Here is a 15794-nt window from a genome sequence, read left to right as displayed (position 1 = left end):
TTAAGAGCTATTGTATTTCTCTTTTCTATTGGGTTACTGGTATTTTCTTATTGATTCATAGGAAAACTATATATCATGAAAACAGACCTTTTGCCTATTATATAAACTACACATATTTTTTTTCTGAGTTTATCCTTTGGTGAGAATTTTTTTCCCATGTAAAATATGTATTTTATGACTTCTGGGCATTATGTTATTTAGAAGAGTCTTCACTCCTCTGTGATTCTTAAACAATTTTCTTATAGTTTCATTTTTCACATTTAAGGTTTTTATCTCTCAGGAATTATTTTTGATATAAAGAGTGAAATAAGGATCCAACTTTATTTTCTGTTTTTTGTTTTTTTTTTTTTATACAGATGTCCCAACACATTAATTGAATAATCTGTCTTTTCTTCATTGATTTGCAGTGCTATCCTTATCATGTAGTTGAGTTCTAATGATACTTCAAAGGTGTTGGGACAGGTAACAGTTGCTACTGGTTCTGTACCTGCTAGTATAACAGTCACTGATACTGTTTAGCTTCCAATAGAGCTTAGACCTACAAGCTTACAGTAAAGTTCCTCACCAGCCCTAACCATTAAGTTCCTCAATGTATTTCTGGTGTCCTCTCATTGGCATACAATATTGATGTTATTTCTCTAGCTGCATACTTAACCATTTTCCAGTTTCATCTCTTCTTTATATTATCCCAAATACTGTCACACTTTCACCTGTTGTATAAATTCACTTTTTTTCCTTCTGAATCAATTATACAGTTATAAAGAGAAAAAGTATTTTCGTATTTAAAATTTTCTCTTTCTATTGCAATTACATAATACTTCTCACCTAAACTTTCAACACTCTTGTGGCTTTTGCACTTAACAAACATTACTCTATTGTTTTTAAGGCATCTCAAAGCATAAGAATCACCACCATGCAGTGGAATGAGGAATATTGACTTGATGACCACACTTAGGTGACTTATACCCAAATGCATCTGTTGGTGTGGGCATGTTGCTTAGATCTTGCTCTGATGGGTATGTATGCAAGTGCAGTGGTAGATGAATATCCATATATAAGGAAACACTTTCCAACAAAGAGGACCATCCAGCCATGGGACGCGTTTGTTCACAAGGCAGTGAGCTCCTTCTCCCTGAATGCATTTAAGGATCTTTAGGGCGTGCTGCAGAGGGAAACCTGAATGGGTGAAAAGTAAGACTAGATGATCTCCAAGCCCCTTCTGCCTTGTAATTACCAAGATTCTAAGCTTTTGCTTGATGTGTCCTTTGTCTTGAATTCCCTCCTGCTCTATTCTCCTAAAGTCCTTGTTCTTCAGAAGTCAGATCAGATAGCATTCTTCTCTTTCAATGATTCTTCCCTGACATCTTTCACTGTTTCCCAAGAGAATTAGCTGCCCCTTCTCATTTGTGCAACACATACCACTAACAATACAACACACTTATTTAAAAATTTTTTCCCAACATAAAAGTTACATGGGTGCATTATAGAAAAAATTTTTAAATAGCATAATACTAATAATTGATACAATAATAATTGTAGCTTGCCCCGATACTGTACTATGATAATGTTCACAACAATCTATCACATAGATGCTATAATTATTTCTATTTTACAAGTGAGGAAAATGAGGCACAGAAGTTGAGTTGCCCAAGGTTACACAGCTGGTGGAGCAGGGTTTTACTACCTATCATGTTAAAAAAAAAAAAGCATATACATAAAACCCACCTATAATCTCACATCCAAAGACAATATTTTAACCTGTCTCCTTCCAGATAATTACACACACACATTTAACATGGTTATGGTCATCTTAGATATAAAATTATGTATCCTGCCTTTTTCATTCAACATTTTAACATAGGCATTTTTGATACCTTATAAAACACTTTGTAAGCATAATTTTAAATGGCTACAAAATATTCCATATTATGGATGAACCACCTATAACTTGATCAAATCTATTTTATTGAAGCAGATATTTTTCAGTATTCCACAATTATAAGTAATGATGTGATAAAAGGTTTTGTTTTTTTGAATGGCGGGTCAGTTTGTTTGTTTGTGGGTTTTTTTTTTTTTTTTTTTTTTGTATTCTGAATTATTCCTTGAGATAGTTTTGCCAAACTTTTTAGGCTCTTCTCTTTTACTTCTGATCCTTCCCATGTGCTGTTCCTGCTATTCCTTCTGTTTAGAAGACTTTCTCCACACCACCTGTCTCCTCTTTCTCTAGCTAGCTCCTGTTAATAGATGGAAGACTACTTCCTCTTATCTTCTCCTAAGCACCTAATGCTGCACTCAGCTCTCCTCACAAGTGCTTCTATATCTTTGCTTTGCTTATCATAGCACTTCTCACAAAAGCTTATCTGCCTACAACAAGACAAGACTGTAAGTTCCAGAAGGGATGGAAAGTGTTTGCTTTGTTCAGGATCTAGCCCAGTGCCTGGTGTATAGCAGGCACTCAAAGAATATTAGTTGAAAGATTAAAATATTTCATACATATTGCCAACTTGCTTTCCCATTCGCTTCAGTTTATACTCTTACCAGTAAAGTGTAGGAATGTCTCTTTCACAGGAGCTTAGCTAGAATATCATTGCTATTATTGTTAGTTAATTGATAGGTAAACATGCATTGCATTTTTGTTTTAACCAACTCTATATAATTTATTTATGTTCCCCAATGGCCTCCAAAGTCTTTAAGGGTAAAGACAATCTTGTTTCTGTGACCTCAGCACCCAGAAGAGTGTCAGTATGTAGCTGATTAAAAAACATATGTATTGAAGGGATACGTGCAATCTCTCTGTATTAGTTTTTACAACCACATGTGAATCTATAATTATCTCAAAATAAAATGTTGAAAAGATTTATCTCTCTGCAGTAACATAATACCAACCCCACTCTGAATGGAAAGAAAACTAGTGAGCTTTGGGGAAGTGTGACTGGGAACACTGGCCGGGAGTCTTACCTGCATTTCCTTGGTGACAGAAATTGATAGGAAGCACGGTACAACGGAACAGACATTGGAATTCAAATAGACTTGATTTTGCATTTGATGTCAAAGTATTGGGCAAATTACTTAACCTTTTTTCATCTTAATTTTATTATCTGTAAAATGATTGTCGAAGGATTTCTAGTTAATATGAAAAGAATGCTCCTCTACTTTACCTTCCTATGCCAATGCCTGACATCTAATACTCATCAAAAGATGGTCATCTCTCCCTCATCCAGCCACCTCCTACTCTAATTCCTGATTATATACCTATAATACATAAATATATTTATTTTTAGCACCTTAAACTTTCTCAACACAGAAATAATGGTCACATTAAAATTGATTCCGTTGTGTTAGGCAGTGCTGACTGATAGAATTTTGTGTTGACAGAAACATTCTTAAGGCTTAAAACATGATTCATGCCACTGAGGAACAGAATTTTAAATTTTATTTAATTTAAATTTAAATAGTCACATATGGCTAGTGGCTACCATGTTGGACAGGGCAGTGAGAAGATATCTGTGTCTAGATCAGTTTCTTCTAAATATGCAGTGCTACAAGGAGCAATGAAATGTCAAGACATTAACCCCTTAGCCATAGGAGCTTGTCCGCATAAACTGGCCTACCACTTCTAAGACTAAAGGGAATGAGACAGAGGAAAAGTAACAGTGATAGGACAACTAGTTGAGCGATGGGATGGGATTGAGGAGTTTGAGTAGGTGGAGGGTGGGCTTGAGGTGGGACTGTTCAAAACAGGTTGAGATTTAAAATGTCTTGGGAAGAAAAGAGTAGCGAAAGGGAGGAACAAAAGCATAAGGTGAGAACAAGGTTACTGAATATAAACACCTTTGTATATTTACCCGGATTTTGTCCTGGAGGCGGGGAGGGGGAGAGGAAGGAAGATGGAGTACAGGTTTAGCATTTACTTGGGAAATTTACTTGCAGTTCCTTTAAAGCCTTTGAAGTCCCTTTCAGTAAAGAACTAAAATTGTAATTGTAAACTGGGAAGTTGAGATAAGGATTTGGATGATGAATACCCAAGCCAAAACAAAGAAATTACTAAAAGCAACAATCTCCAACTTCCAATAAAAGGAAAAAAAAATTTTTTAACCCCATACTAAATTAAGCCTGGTGAATTTTTTTCCAGTAATTGAGTTATTTGGGTATTTGTTTACCTCCTCCTCTTTAAATTTACCTGTCTCATCATAGGTGAAATGTGTAATAAATAAAACAGCAAATAATTACAAAATGTTTTAGTTGGTTAAAATTCTTGCCGACCAAATCGAAATTGTTTGTAAGTTTGGAAAAAGAAAGAGAGTGATGAGAAGAAGAGAAAGCTGTTAACTAAACATTCTTGTCATGGATGTCGTAATCAGTCTTAAACTTGGAGGGTGCACCCAACTTTCCAAAGCACATCCATCCTCTTTAATTTCCTCTTTTAAAGTTGAAGAATCTGTAACACAGAGATGCAGGTTTCTAGCTTGATATCACTTGGTGAATGGCTGGCAGAGCTGGATCTGGAATCTGGGACTCAGCTAGCATCCACTCCAGGCACTTTGTACTGCAGCAACAGAATGGGCATCCCATAACAATATACGCCTTAGAAAACCTCCACCTTGGTTTCTGATCTTCATTTATTATTTTTCCTAAACATATGTAGACAGACTTTCAACATGGTTCTTTTTTTCTTGCCTCAGCCGATGCAACAGATGTTAACATCTGTTATGCCATTTTGGAAATGGATGCAATCCAATTCAACATAAAGTGTAAACATATGTACTGTGTATAAGATGCTGTGCTGCTTTCGATCTGGGAGTGTCCCAGTGGTCGTCTAGTCCCACTGCTTACTTTAGAAATAAGGAAACTGAGGTGTCAGATAAATCAGGCCATTTGCCCAGAGTCTCATAGAAAGGTGAGTTGGTACATGCCTGACTCTAGAACCCTGTTCTAACACCACACCAGTGCCCTTACCCCCTAACTTGACATTGTTTTATCATCATTGCATATAGTTTTCACTTTGAGGTTGTTTTTATGTGAAACAAGCAAGTTATAAATTGGAAGGAGTGGTTTCGGGTAATTTAAATATCAGATCATGGCATTTAATAGAGAGATGGGCTCAGTTGTCCAAACTAATTGCCTTCAATGATCTAATTCTGTGGAAAATTTCTCAGTCTTCCATTTTGTATTGAGTATGTTGTTGGATTTCACATACCTTGCAAACACGATATGTTCTCTTCTGCCCAAACCAGAACGCTGTAGTGGAGTAGACCAGGTCGATATTTAAAAAGTTTAGCCTTGCACAATACAACACAGCTTTGCATCCCACTTCCTTTGGTTTTCCAGTGTTCTCTCTGGTTTCCATCTCTCTATTTCTGCTTCCTGTACTTTGAGCAAAAAGAGACTCTCTGCCATCAGGTCTTCAGAAGAGCGGAAATAAGGCTGCTGAGCACTGCGTTTGACACAGAGGGCAAGCATTTCCAGAAAGTGCTTGCATCCAAAAGTTATTTTTCATCTCAAAATTTGCATTCAAAAACTCTACCAGGAAAGGGAATTATGCCTGAGAGTATGGAACATCTGCTCTAATGCTGGTATTACTGTGATGACTAGCGGCTCCCTAGAGTAGGGGTGATGGGAGCCAGATGATGCTCCTGAGGAGATTTGCCAATTTAAAAAGTGGCATCTGTGAAAACCTAGTAAGAATATAAGGAATGTGCTTGAACAGATGGTATGTGAAGAATATTGGAATAGTGCCATTCTCTGAAAATCTTTAAGGGTTAATAAATGTAGCAAAGGGGAGGGATTACAAGTGATTAATGATGATTCAATAATATTATTCAAAATCCCTATGTAGTTTTACTCCAAAACTGCTTTTTTTTTTTTGTATAGGTCAATAGTTATCAGTCATAGCAAAATTCTGTAGTGTAGGTAAATGCTTTTTGTGCAGTTTTCTAAAATATTATGTCCCTGCATCACAAAGGTAACTCTTAAAATCAGAACAGAAGAGTTAGACCTTAGGTGATGAATGTGTATGTGTGGGAGTTATACCCACTGAAAAGCATAAATGATAGATTTAAATAAATGTGTCCATTTATATTATTCTGTTGATGTAGTTTAATCTTTAAAGCAATGCAGTTGATTTTAGAGAACTTCATGAGAAAAGCCAGTATTCTGAACTGAAAATCAAATTGGAATGGACTAGCAAGGCATTGCCAAAAAAAAAATTATGGAATATATATAAATTATTATTACTGAAATAGCATCTATTTGTATGTAACCCTGTGCTTGGTGCTGCTAAATAGCTAGTGATTAATAAGCAGCTTATTCTTTCAAGAAAGATGATAATTTTCCTTGCCCCATAATTTCACTCTTGATTTGTTTTAAAATTAATTTGGCAAAATTCAATTTTAGCTCCTGCTGTATAAGAACATCACAAAATATGACTAATGTCAATTTAAAGAGGTTTTATTGCCTTCATATTTTAAGATTACATTCAGCTACAGGTAACTGAAAGATTGCTAAGTAAGGGCTTCTACACATATGCAGTTTTCCTCCTGTGTGACAAGATGCCCAAAGATTGGCAGTCTAGGGTTGGTGGAGGCTAAGGGGATCATTAAGGATGCAGGTTCCTCCAGATTATTTGTAAACTAGAAAGCTGCAGCATTTTTCCTAAATATGTATTCATTTCCTCTTTCCTGTTTCTGGACGAATAGGTCCTGCTGTGATCTCTATATTCAATGTCCATGTTCTAACATGCACATTCATTTCAACCCATTGGTCATGCTCCTGGTACCTGGAACGATCTCTCTCTTAAATTTATTGCTTTCTAAAAGATCCTGGATCAATATTACAAAATTGACAATAGAGGGATGTACAAAGAAGAAAATAAAATCCACCTTATATTTTACAACCCCAAGTAACTAGTTAACATTATGGAGAATATTATCCAGAAATCATTATATCCCTATAAATCTATATATACACATACACAAGTATATATACATATAATTTTACATCTTGTATACTTCCATACATCTGCATCTTTATATATGATTTTACATATATAAAAGATATAGGATAATGTAACATTTGATAACCTTTACTTAATGATATATAATAGTCATTTTTCCATATGTAGATCTATTTCCAAATTTATATCATCTTTTAATGGCTGCCTGGTATGCCTCTGTTTGTATGTACCCTACTTATTGTCTAACAAATTAAAAGTTTGAGCACCATCACAATACCCAGTTTTCCTCAAGTCTGATACCTCATATATGTATAATAATTATATATTCTAAGTACTGGATTAAACTATATTGAGGAATATAGTCTAAACCCCTCAGACACTAATCTGAGAGGCAGAATGGTATGTAGAGGAAGTGAAGAGAACTGAGTTCTTGTTCCAGCTTGATGACTTATTAGCTATATGAACTTCAGCAAATTACATCTCCTTTCTGGGACTCAGTTTCCACATGTATCAAATAGTACTAGAGTATAGGTGACATTTAAGGTCTCTTCTACCGACCCTCATGTTTTATGATTTTATAAAGCCTTGTATTTCATTATTGTTAAATCAGCTCCATGAGAATATGGACCAGGTCTGGACTGTGTGTGGCTGAGTTTGGCACTTAATAAGTGCCCAATAAAAATGTGCTAAGTGGCCGAGTGAAGGTGCCAGGTTACCTATATTCTGAATTGTTATCTTGTACCAAGCCTTCTTCCTGCCATTGCCTTTAGCCAGATATAACTATAGAAGAATTGTTCAGAATAGTTTGTCTTTCCATTTGGTCATACCTTGTTTTACAACTCTTGGTAAGATTTTATAGATTTACTTATAAAAGTCCTAAGTCTGCCTTGTTCAATTTCTTCTGAACTACTCTATCTGCCCTTGGAAATGTAGAATCTCCCACATTTTAATTTTTACATGGTTATTGCTGGTATGGAGAAAAGTTATCATTATACATTTCTCTTGCATTGAATCATCTTACAAGGTAATAAGAATTATCTTATTCATTCCTGCAATTTTTCTTTTTTAACCTAGATTTGCTAGGATTTCTGGAAAAAATCATATCAATAAATTATGGGAATGATCTCTGATTTTTAATGTACATACAGATTATATTATTTTCTTATTTTTTAAATTTGCTCATAGCTCCAAAAATATTAAGTAATAAATGAAAAAAATATGAAAAGGAAATTTACAAAGTAGCAAAATAAATACTCAATAAACAATTTGCTGCAGCTATTTCAGTTGATCCAGGAACAAGAAAACAATGCCAAATCCTACTTTCGCATGGCAAAATGTACCATAATAAAAAAAATGAAAAACATTAAGTTTCATTATTAGTCAAGTTTCAAAGTGGCAAAAAAATAAAAAGAGCTATAACACTTACTGGTGATAGTGTTGAGCCCTCTGAATTGCTAACATCTTCTTCAAATACTCTTGACCGACATATCTAATAAAATGAAAAGTTCATGTCTACGTTGAGACGGCAGTCCCACTTGAGAATTGAGAGGTTTTATTTTCAAGATACTGCCATTTTGTTGATTATCTTAAAAATATTTTCCCCAAATATGGCTTGTATTTTTCACTTTCTTTTTGGCTGTTTTTTGATATTCAATTTTACATATTTTAATATAGTTAAATTTATCAATCATTTTTGTAGCTATTATTTTTATATCTGCTTAAGAAACACTTCCATACCATAAAATTATAGACATTTTAGACATTTCTCTCTCTCTCTCTCTCTCTCTCTCTCTCTCTCTATATATATATATATATATATGTGTGTGTGTGTGTGTGTGTGTGTGTGTTTATATATATATATTTATATATATATATATATTTTGATTTCAGAGTTTTGCCTTTTGCAGTTAAGTTTTAAGTTTACCTGGAACATATTTACCTGGAGATATGTATGAGACGGATATGGCCTGATCTGCAGTGTTCCTTCTGGCATATGTGAAGTTTCTACAGTAATATAGGTCTGTGTCTAGGCTCTCTTTTCTGTGTCATTGCCCAGTTTGTCTATTTCTGAGACAATCCCATGCTGTTTTTAACCACTATTGGTATAAAGTTTTATAAGAAGCTTTGATTTATATAGGACATGTTCCTCAATTTTGTACTTTTTCTTCTTCCAGAGTATATTTGCTAATCTTGGGCTTCTGGATTTCCATATGAATTTTAGACTCTGCTTTTCAAGTTCAAAAAAGTTATTTTTAAAGTTTTGTTGGGGGCTTAGATTGGAAATGAATTGATTTAATCAACTTGAGAAAATCGCTATTGAAACTACCTAATATTTATCTTTGCATTTATTAGGCCTTTTAAAATGTCTTTCACTAAAGTTTTCAAATGTTCTTAAGGTTTTGAACATCCTTCCTTAGATTTATTCCTAAGTAACTGAGATTATTTTTGCTATTGTGTATGACCTCTCTGGTGGTTTTAAAGTATGCCCACACATTCTTTGCAATGCCTCCCTTTAAAAGGTGCAGCTTAGTTTTAGTCTTATTAGGTGTGGGATGGACTTAGAGACTTGCTGCTGAGGAAAAAAATAAAGCAGAAGTAACTCAGAGACTTGATCATAAAAGGTGCTATGGCTCTTCCTTGCTCTTTCTCACATCAGCCTCTGTGCAGGAAGGCAGCTACCAAGTCAGGAGGAGACTCAGGCAGGCTTAGAGAGGTCCCCACTCAGAGAACTAAGACCCGATAGTATTCAGCAAGGACTGAGGCCTGCAGACTCCATCCACAAGGGTCGATGGTCTTGGGAGTAGGTCCTCTAGCCCCAGTCAAGGATTCAGATGACTACAGCCTCATAAGAGACCTCAAGCCAGACTTTCCTGCTGAGCTACCCCAGACTCCTAACCCTCAAAACCATTAAGAGGTAAGAGATAATAAGTGTTCATTGTTTTAAGCCACTAAGTCTTGGAATAATTTGTTACAAAATAATGGGTAAGGAATACGTCTTTTAAAAAAATTGCTTTCTGTTTGTTGCTGCTATATAGAAATGAAGTTGATTTTTTACATTATTCTCGTAAGTGACCTACTTGCTAAGCTCTCATTAATTTCGACAATAATAAATGTTCTATAGATTCTATTGGGTTTCACATGAACAATCATCTTGTGTGCACATAGTGGCAGCCTTTTTTCTTTCAAATCTTTATTTGTTTTTTCTTAATATAGATGGCTTAGTCTTCAGTATGATATTGACTAGTATTCTTATCCTGTTTTTGATTTTAAGGAGATTTTCTGATATTTTTTCATTTAAGAATGTTGTTTCCTATATTATTGGGTTAAGGAAGTTCTTTCTTAACTCTAGTTGCTTCCCTCAACACACAAACACATATGTACACATTCGTGCTGGTATATCTATACTTTACATTCTTTGCATGGAATTGATGAATCAGAAGACACAAACATTTAAAATACTGTTGGATATTGCCAAATCACCCTCCAAAAGATTGCATCAATATAAGACCCCACTAATAGTATATAGAAATGCCTGCTTTTCCATGTTTCACCAACCCTTTCCCCGAGAGAGAATCCTCATTTTCTTAATAATAATAACAACTAGTTATATAGCTGTTACTATGTCCAAGGTCCTGTTCTATGGCTTTATTTATATTCACTCATTTAATCCTCACCACCACCCTTTGAGGTAGGTGTTATTGTCATCCCTAGTTTATAGAAGAACAACTGTGATATGGAGAGATTAAATAACTTGTCCAAGGTCACACCACTATTGAGTGACATAGGATTTGAACACAGCAGTGTATCTCCCAAGTTCATGCTCTCAAACATTATACTGGACTGTCTTTTATAGTTAACAGCTATTAGGTGGTTGCTATATGGTGAGACCTGTTATAACACAATTAATCATTGCAATCACCTTTTAAGTACTGTTAGCACAAGACACATCTTGGTTCTTGAATGAAAGCATTGGTTTGATAGTGGCTTGATTGGGTAGTTGATCTTCCTATGCCCTTTGAATTTCCGAGAAGTGGTTTCTACATGCCATCAAGATTTGCCTTGGGACTGGAGATAGATTGAGATAGATTGTGTGATTTGAGGGAAGGCATATGGTTGCCATTGGAATTTAGTAAGGATAGCATACATATCCATATTGAACAAAAGATAATCTGAAAGAGCAAGCCTCTGGGAAAGAGAAAGACTTAGATTTAATCTTTCTTCCACTTATCAGCTAGAGTCTTTCAAATCTCTGAGTCTTAGATTTTCTCATAAATTTTCTCATCTGTAAAACAGGGGCTGTGATGGCAACTTTGTGGTATTGTGAAAATTAAGTAAGATGGCCTGTATGAAGTATCTGGCCTAGTGCCTGGCATATGGTACCTGCTCTGCACATGTGAATTCCTTTTTCCTTCCCTCAGAGAAGCTGAGTATATGGGCCACAGATCTCTGTATGTGAGGTACAAAACCAGTCCCAAACTAAAACCTAAGACTTAGTGAATAATCCACACACAGACAGTTGAGAGTTGATTATGTGTGAGCAGATGTTTTTACTAACGTAAAAAAAAAAAAAAATGTATAACTTACTGTGTGCCAGGTACAATTCAAATTACATATATAAATGCATTATATGTATAAATTTTAAAAGTCTTCAACCAATTCTATAAATTATACATGATTATTCCTGTTTCGTTGACAAACTGGCACAGTGAAATTGAATAACTTGCCCTTAGTCACACAGCCAGTAAATAGCAGAGCTGTGATTCAAACTTAGGCTCTGAGTTCAGAGTCTTAATCTCCTGTATTTATGCCTCTGTGATAGCTTGAAAGACAAATTCCTGACACCTATCTTACTAAGAAAAGGCCAACTAGCAAATTTACACCTTAGGTTTTTGTTTGGCAGTCCATTTCCCATGAAGAGATTTTTTATTTAGGTTTTGACATTTTCTTTGTTATATCCAATAGTGTATATTAAAGTTAATTTGAATCGTCGCATTGTGTTTGTTTCATAAAAAATCATCTGTCCATCCATCATTTTATTTATTACTTCAACAATATTTCTTAGGCCTTTTGAAGGCAGGACAAATGCACAAGAATACTTGAAATTAAAACACCTGGTTTCAAATTGTGTTTTCCCATTTCCTAGCTGTTTGACCTTGAGTAAGTCATTTATTTAACCATCTGAGCCTCAGCCTCTTCAGGTTAAATGGAAGAAATAACACCTATTTCTCTGGATTATGCTAATGATTAGATGAGATGGTAATGAGAGAAAAAATGATTTGCAAACCCTAAAGTGCTATGCAAATATTATTTGATATAGCTATTCTACAAAGAGGATCTAGCTAGAAACCTTTGCTTACTTAAGCAAAAACCTAGTTTGGGGAATAAGAAGTGAACTAAATGGCTCACTGTTCTTCTTTCATCGCTGATCTCAGCCAGGGTTTGAGGTTTAGCTGTGGCACCCGCATGTGAATAAAGAGAGGAGCTTTGAGGAAAGCTGGCATGGGATCCCACTTTCCCTCTTTCCCTTCGTATAAGTATCTCCATGGGAATGTGATAGGTTTGTCTGTCAGCAGAGTGTTGCCTCCTTTGTGGTCCAGAATACAAATTGAAATATTACACTACAAAATTATTAGCACTTCCTTACATGGAAAACATGTTAAAAATAAACAAGTGGCTCATGGGAGAGGTGAATTGTACTGAGGAGCGCCTGCTGACATGCTACGGAGATGTCTTCAGACCTCCCAGAAGCATGTCAAACAGCAAGGAACTCTGATTTAAATTGCAGAGGACTTTTTTCCTTCCAGAAAATTGTCTTGCGTGCCAATGTTCCTTAAAGCAGCTAGCTCCTGGAGTGACTGTCTGCATTAGAATCCACTAATGATAAATAAATGCAAGTCGAAAAAATACCAATTCCTAGTCCCACCCTGCTGGGATCATTATTCTTCAGATTTGACACCAAACCAGAGATTCTGTATCTTTAAAAGCTCCGGAGAAGATGCTAATTCATAGCTGGATATGGGAACCATAGCTTGGAGGGAGGTGAAGATGAATGAGGCATAGGGGGATGCACAAGGCAGTGGGACTGATGAGTTTTGGGGACCAATTTTTGGAATGCCTCTGTCTCAGTTCTGTTCACCTCCATATCCATTACGTCCTCCCTTTTTTCATGAAAACCTTTCTTCAGAATAGTTTTCTGGACAAGTGCAGCATACCGCTTTTAAATCACTTTAATAGCTGCCTTCTTGGTCAATGATTTGAGGAGATTATTTGCATGATCCTTTTAATTCATACTCTCCAGCCAGTTATGTAATTGATGTTGGAAAACACTATTCCTGTGATATAATCTCAGCACTCAGTTCTCTACTTTTCTGCTTTCTTTCTGTTATGAATGGCAAGTACTGCTGGGGCAGGGTGTGTCTGAGGAGGGAAGTCCCTGCCTGGTTCCCAGACAGAAAAACAATCAGCACAAAAACATTTGAAGCATCCTATTCTCAAGAACGTTGGAATTGGTGAGACCTAAGGAAATATGTTGACAAAGGTTTGGAAGTCGCTTTGTTTCCTAAGAAACTGGTGAGAAGGGCCACACAGGCGCACCTGCGATTTAGGGAGCGATTGAAAACAGATTTGTTGGCTGAGTTGCTGTTGTGGTTTTCTCTGTGTTCTTATCTCGATTAATGACTTTGTGACCAATCAAACCTGTCAGTTTGAATTCTGGTTTATGACATTAACTATGCGACCACGTACGTTAACAGTTTGCTTAACCTGTCTTTTGTTTCCTCATCCGATAAAAGGATTTAATGCTCCAATTGCATGGTTGGTTTAAAGCTACAATAAGACGAACTCTGCGAGTGTCTGGTGTATCAAAAAAGCTACTTTCTGCTTAATCTGGAGCCCACTTCTGCCTTCTTAGTTTGTCCCAGAGAGTGAAGTGGAAGCTGCTGCAAGGTAAATCAGTCCTGATAGGAAAATTTGTTAAGCTGAGTCTATGTGTCAGTTCCCTTTATACAAAAGGTTGGGATACATATCTGTGCATATAACTTCATAAAGTGCCCTCCATCAACGCAGAAAGCGGCAGTTTGGTAATCTGCAGAAGACAACAAAGGAGGCCGTTGAATCTGTGGAAGTAGCTATGGGTCCAGAAGGATGTTTCAATGGTATCCCCACTGGTCCACCACAGGATAAATTTAATACTGCCCAGTCAGCTGTAAGAAGCTCTCATTATGCATTTAGTAACATGATATCATCGTGGGGAAATTCCCACTTGTAAGACTCGAGAAGGCAAAGACCCTTGGTTAACATGGTTTAACCTAAGCAGTCACAGAACAGTCCTTCTGATTTTATGTTTTTGGCTGAAATATGACAAATGACTAACATTTTGCCATATGGAGGAAAACAGTTTGAATTGGGGCTGAGACTCACTGGACTCCAGTTTTGATTTTTTTTTTCATTTTTTTTTGTCTTTGTTGAAATATAATAATAGATGATTAGTTGCTTGTATTTACATTGCACAATTCAGTGAGGTTTTTCTTTCCACTTATAGTTGGCATACAATAATGTACTAGTTTCAGTTGTACCGCATAGTATCAGAGATCCACATAACTCACAAAGTGACGACCCCACTAAATTGAGTACCCTTCTTCTCCTTTGCATATTTATTACAACATTATTAACCCTCTTCCCCATGCTACACCCTACATCTCCATGTCTATTTTGAGACTATCCATTTGTACCTCTTAATCCCTTTGCCTTTTTTTTTCTATCCTCCAACCTCTCTCCCATCTAGTAGCCCTCTAAATATTCTCTGAGTTTATTTCTGCTTTTGTTGTTGTTGTTGATTTTTTTCCTTAGATTCCACATGTACGTGAAATAATGCAATATTTGTCTCTATCCATCCCATTTTATTCAGGGCAATACCTTCTAGGTTCATCAAAGCAATATCTTTTTCCATCCCCTTCCTTTTAGTCTCTGTGTGTCTTTTAATCTAAAGTGAATCTCTCATAGGCAGCATATGTAGGGGTCTTGTTTTCTTATCAATTCATCTATTCTTTCTTTTAGTTAGAGCACTTAATTCTTTTCTATTTGAGGTACTTATTGATAGGAATCTAGTTGTTACCATTCTTTATTCCTGTTTTTGATACATGTTTTTTCTTCTTAAAGAAGTCCCTCCATCAATTCCTGTAATACTGGCTTGGTGGCAATAAATTTCTTTAGCTTATTTTTGCCTGAGAAGCTCTTTATCTGTCTTTCAACTCTAAATGATAGCTTTGTTGGATAAAGTATTTTTCATTTTAGATCCTAAGTCTTCATCACGTTGAATATTTTGTGCCAAGCCCTTCTGTCCTGCAGTTTCTTTTGTGAAATCAGCTGCCAGTTTTATGGGTGCTCCCTTGTAGGTAACTATCTACTTTTCTCTTGCTGCTTTTAGGATTCTCTTTTTGTATTTAAAAAATTGGCATTTTAATTATGATGTGTCTTTATGTGGACTTCTTCAGATTCCAGGTTTTTGGGTTTCTCTGAGCTTCCTGAGGTTGTATGTCTATTTCCTTTGCCAGGTTAGGGAAGTTTTCCATCATTATTTCTTCAAATAGCTGTTCAATATCTTGTTTTCCTTCCAGTGCCTCAATGAGACAGATATTTCTACATTTAATAATGTCTCATAAGCTCCTTGAATTATTATTATAGTCTTACTTCTTTTTTCTTGCCATTCTGATTAAGTGTCCTTGGCTTTCCTGTCCTCTAGATAGGTCATTTGATCCTCTTCTTTATTCATTTTGTTTATTCCTTTGTTTTCCCATTTATTATACTTCTCAGCTCAGATAACGTGTTCTTCATTTTGGACCGA

The sequence above is a fragment of the Rousettus aegyptiacus genome, unplaced genomic scaffold, assembly GCF_014176215.1.
Source record: "Rousettus aegyptiacus isolate mRouAeg1 unplaced genomic scaffold, mRouAeg1.p scaffold_m13_p_3, whole genome shotgun sequence".
In the NCBI taxonomy this organism is placed as follows: Eukaryota; Metazoa; Chordata; class Mammalia; order Chiroptera; family Pteropodidae; genus Rousettus; species Rousettus aegyptiacus.
Note: the sequence above shows the minus strand (reverse complement) of the source record.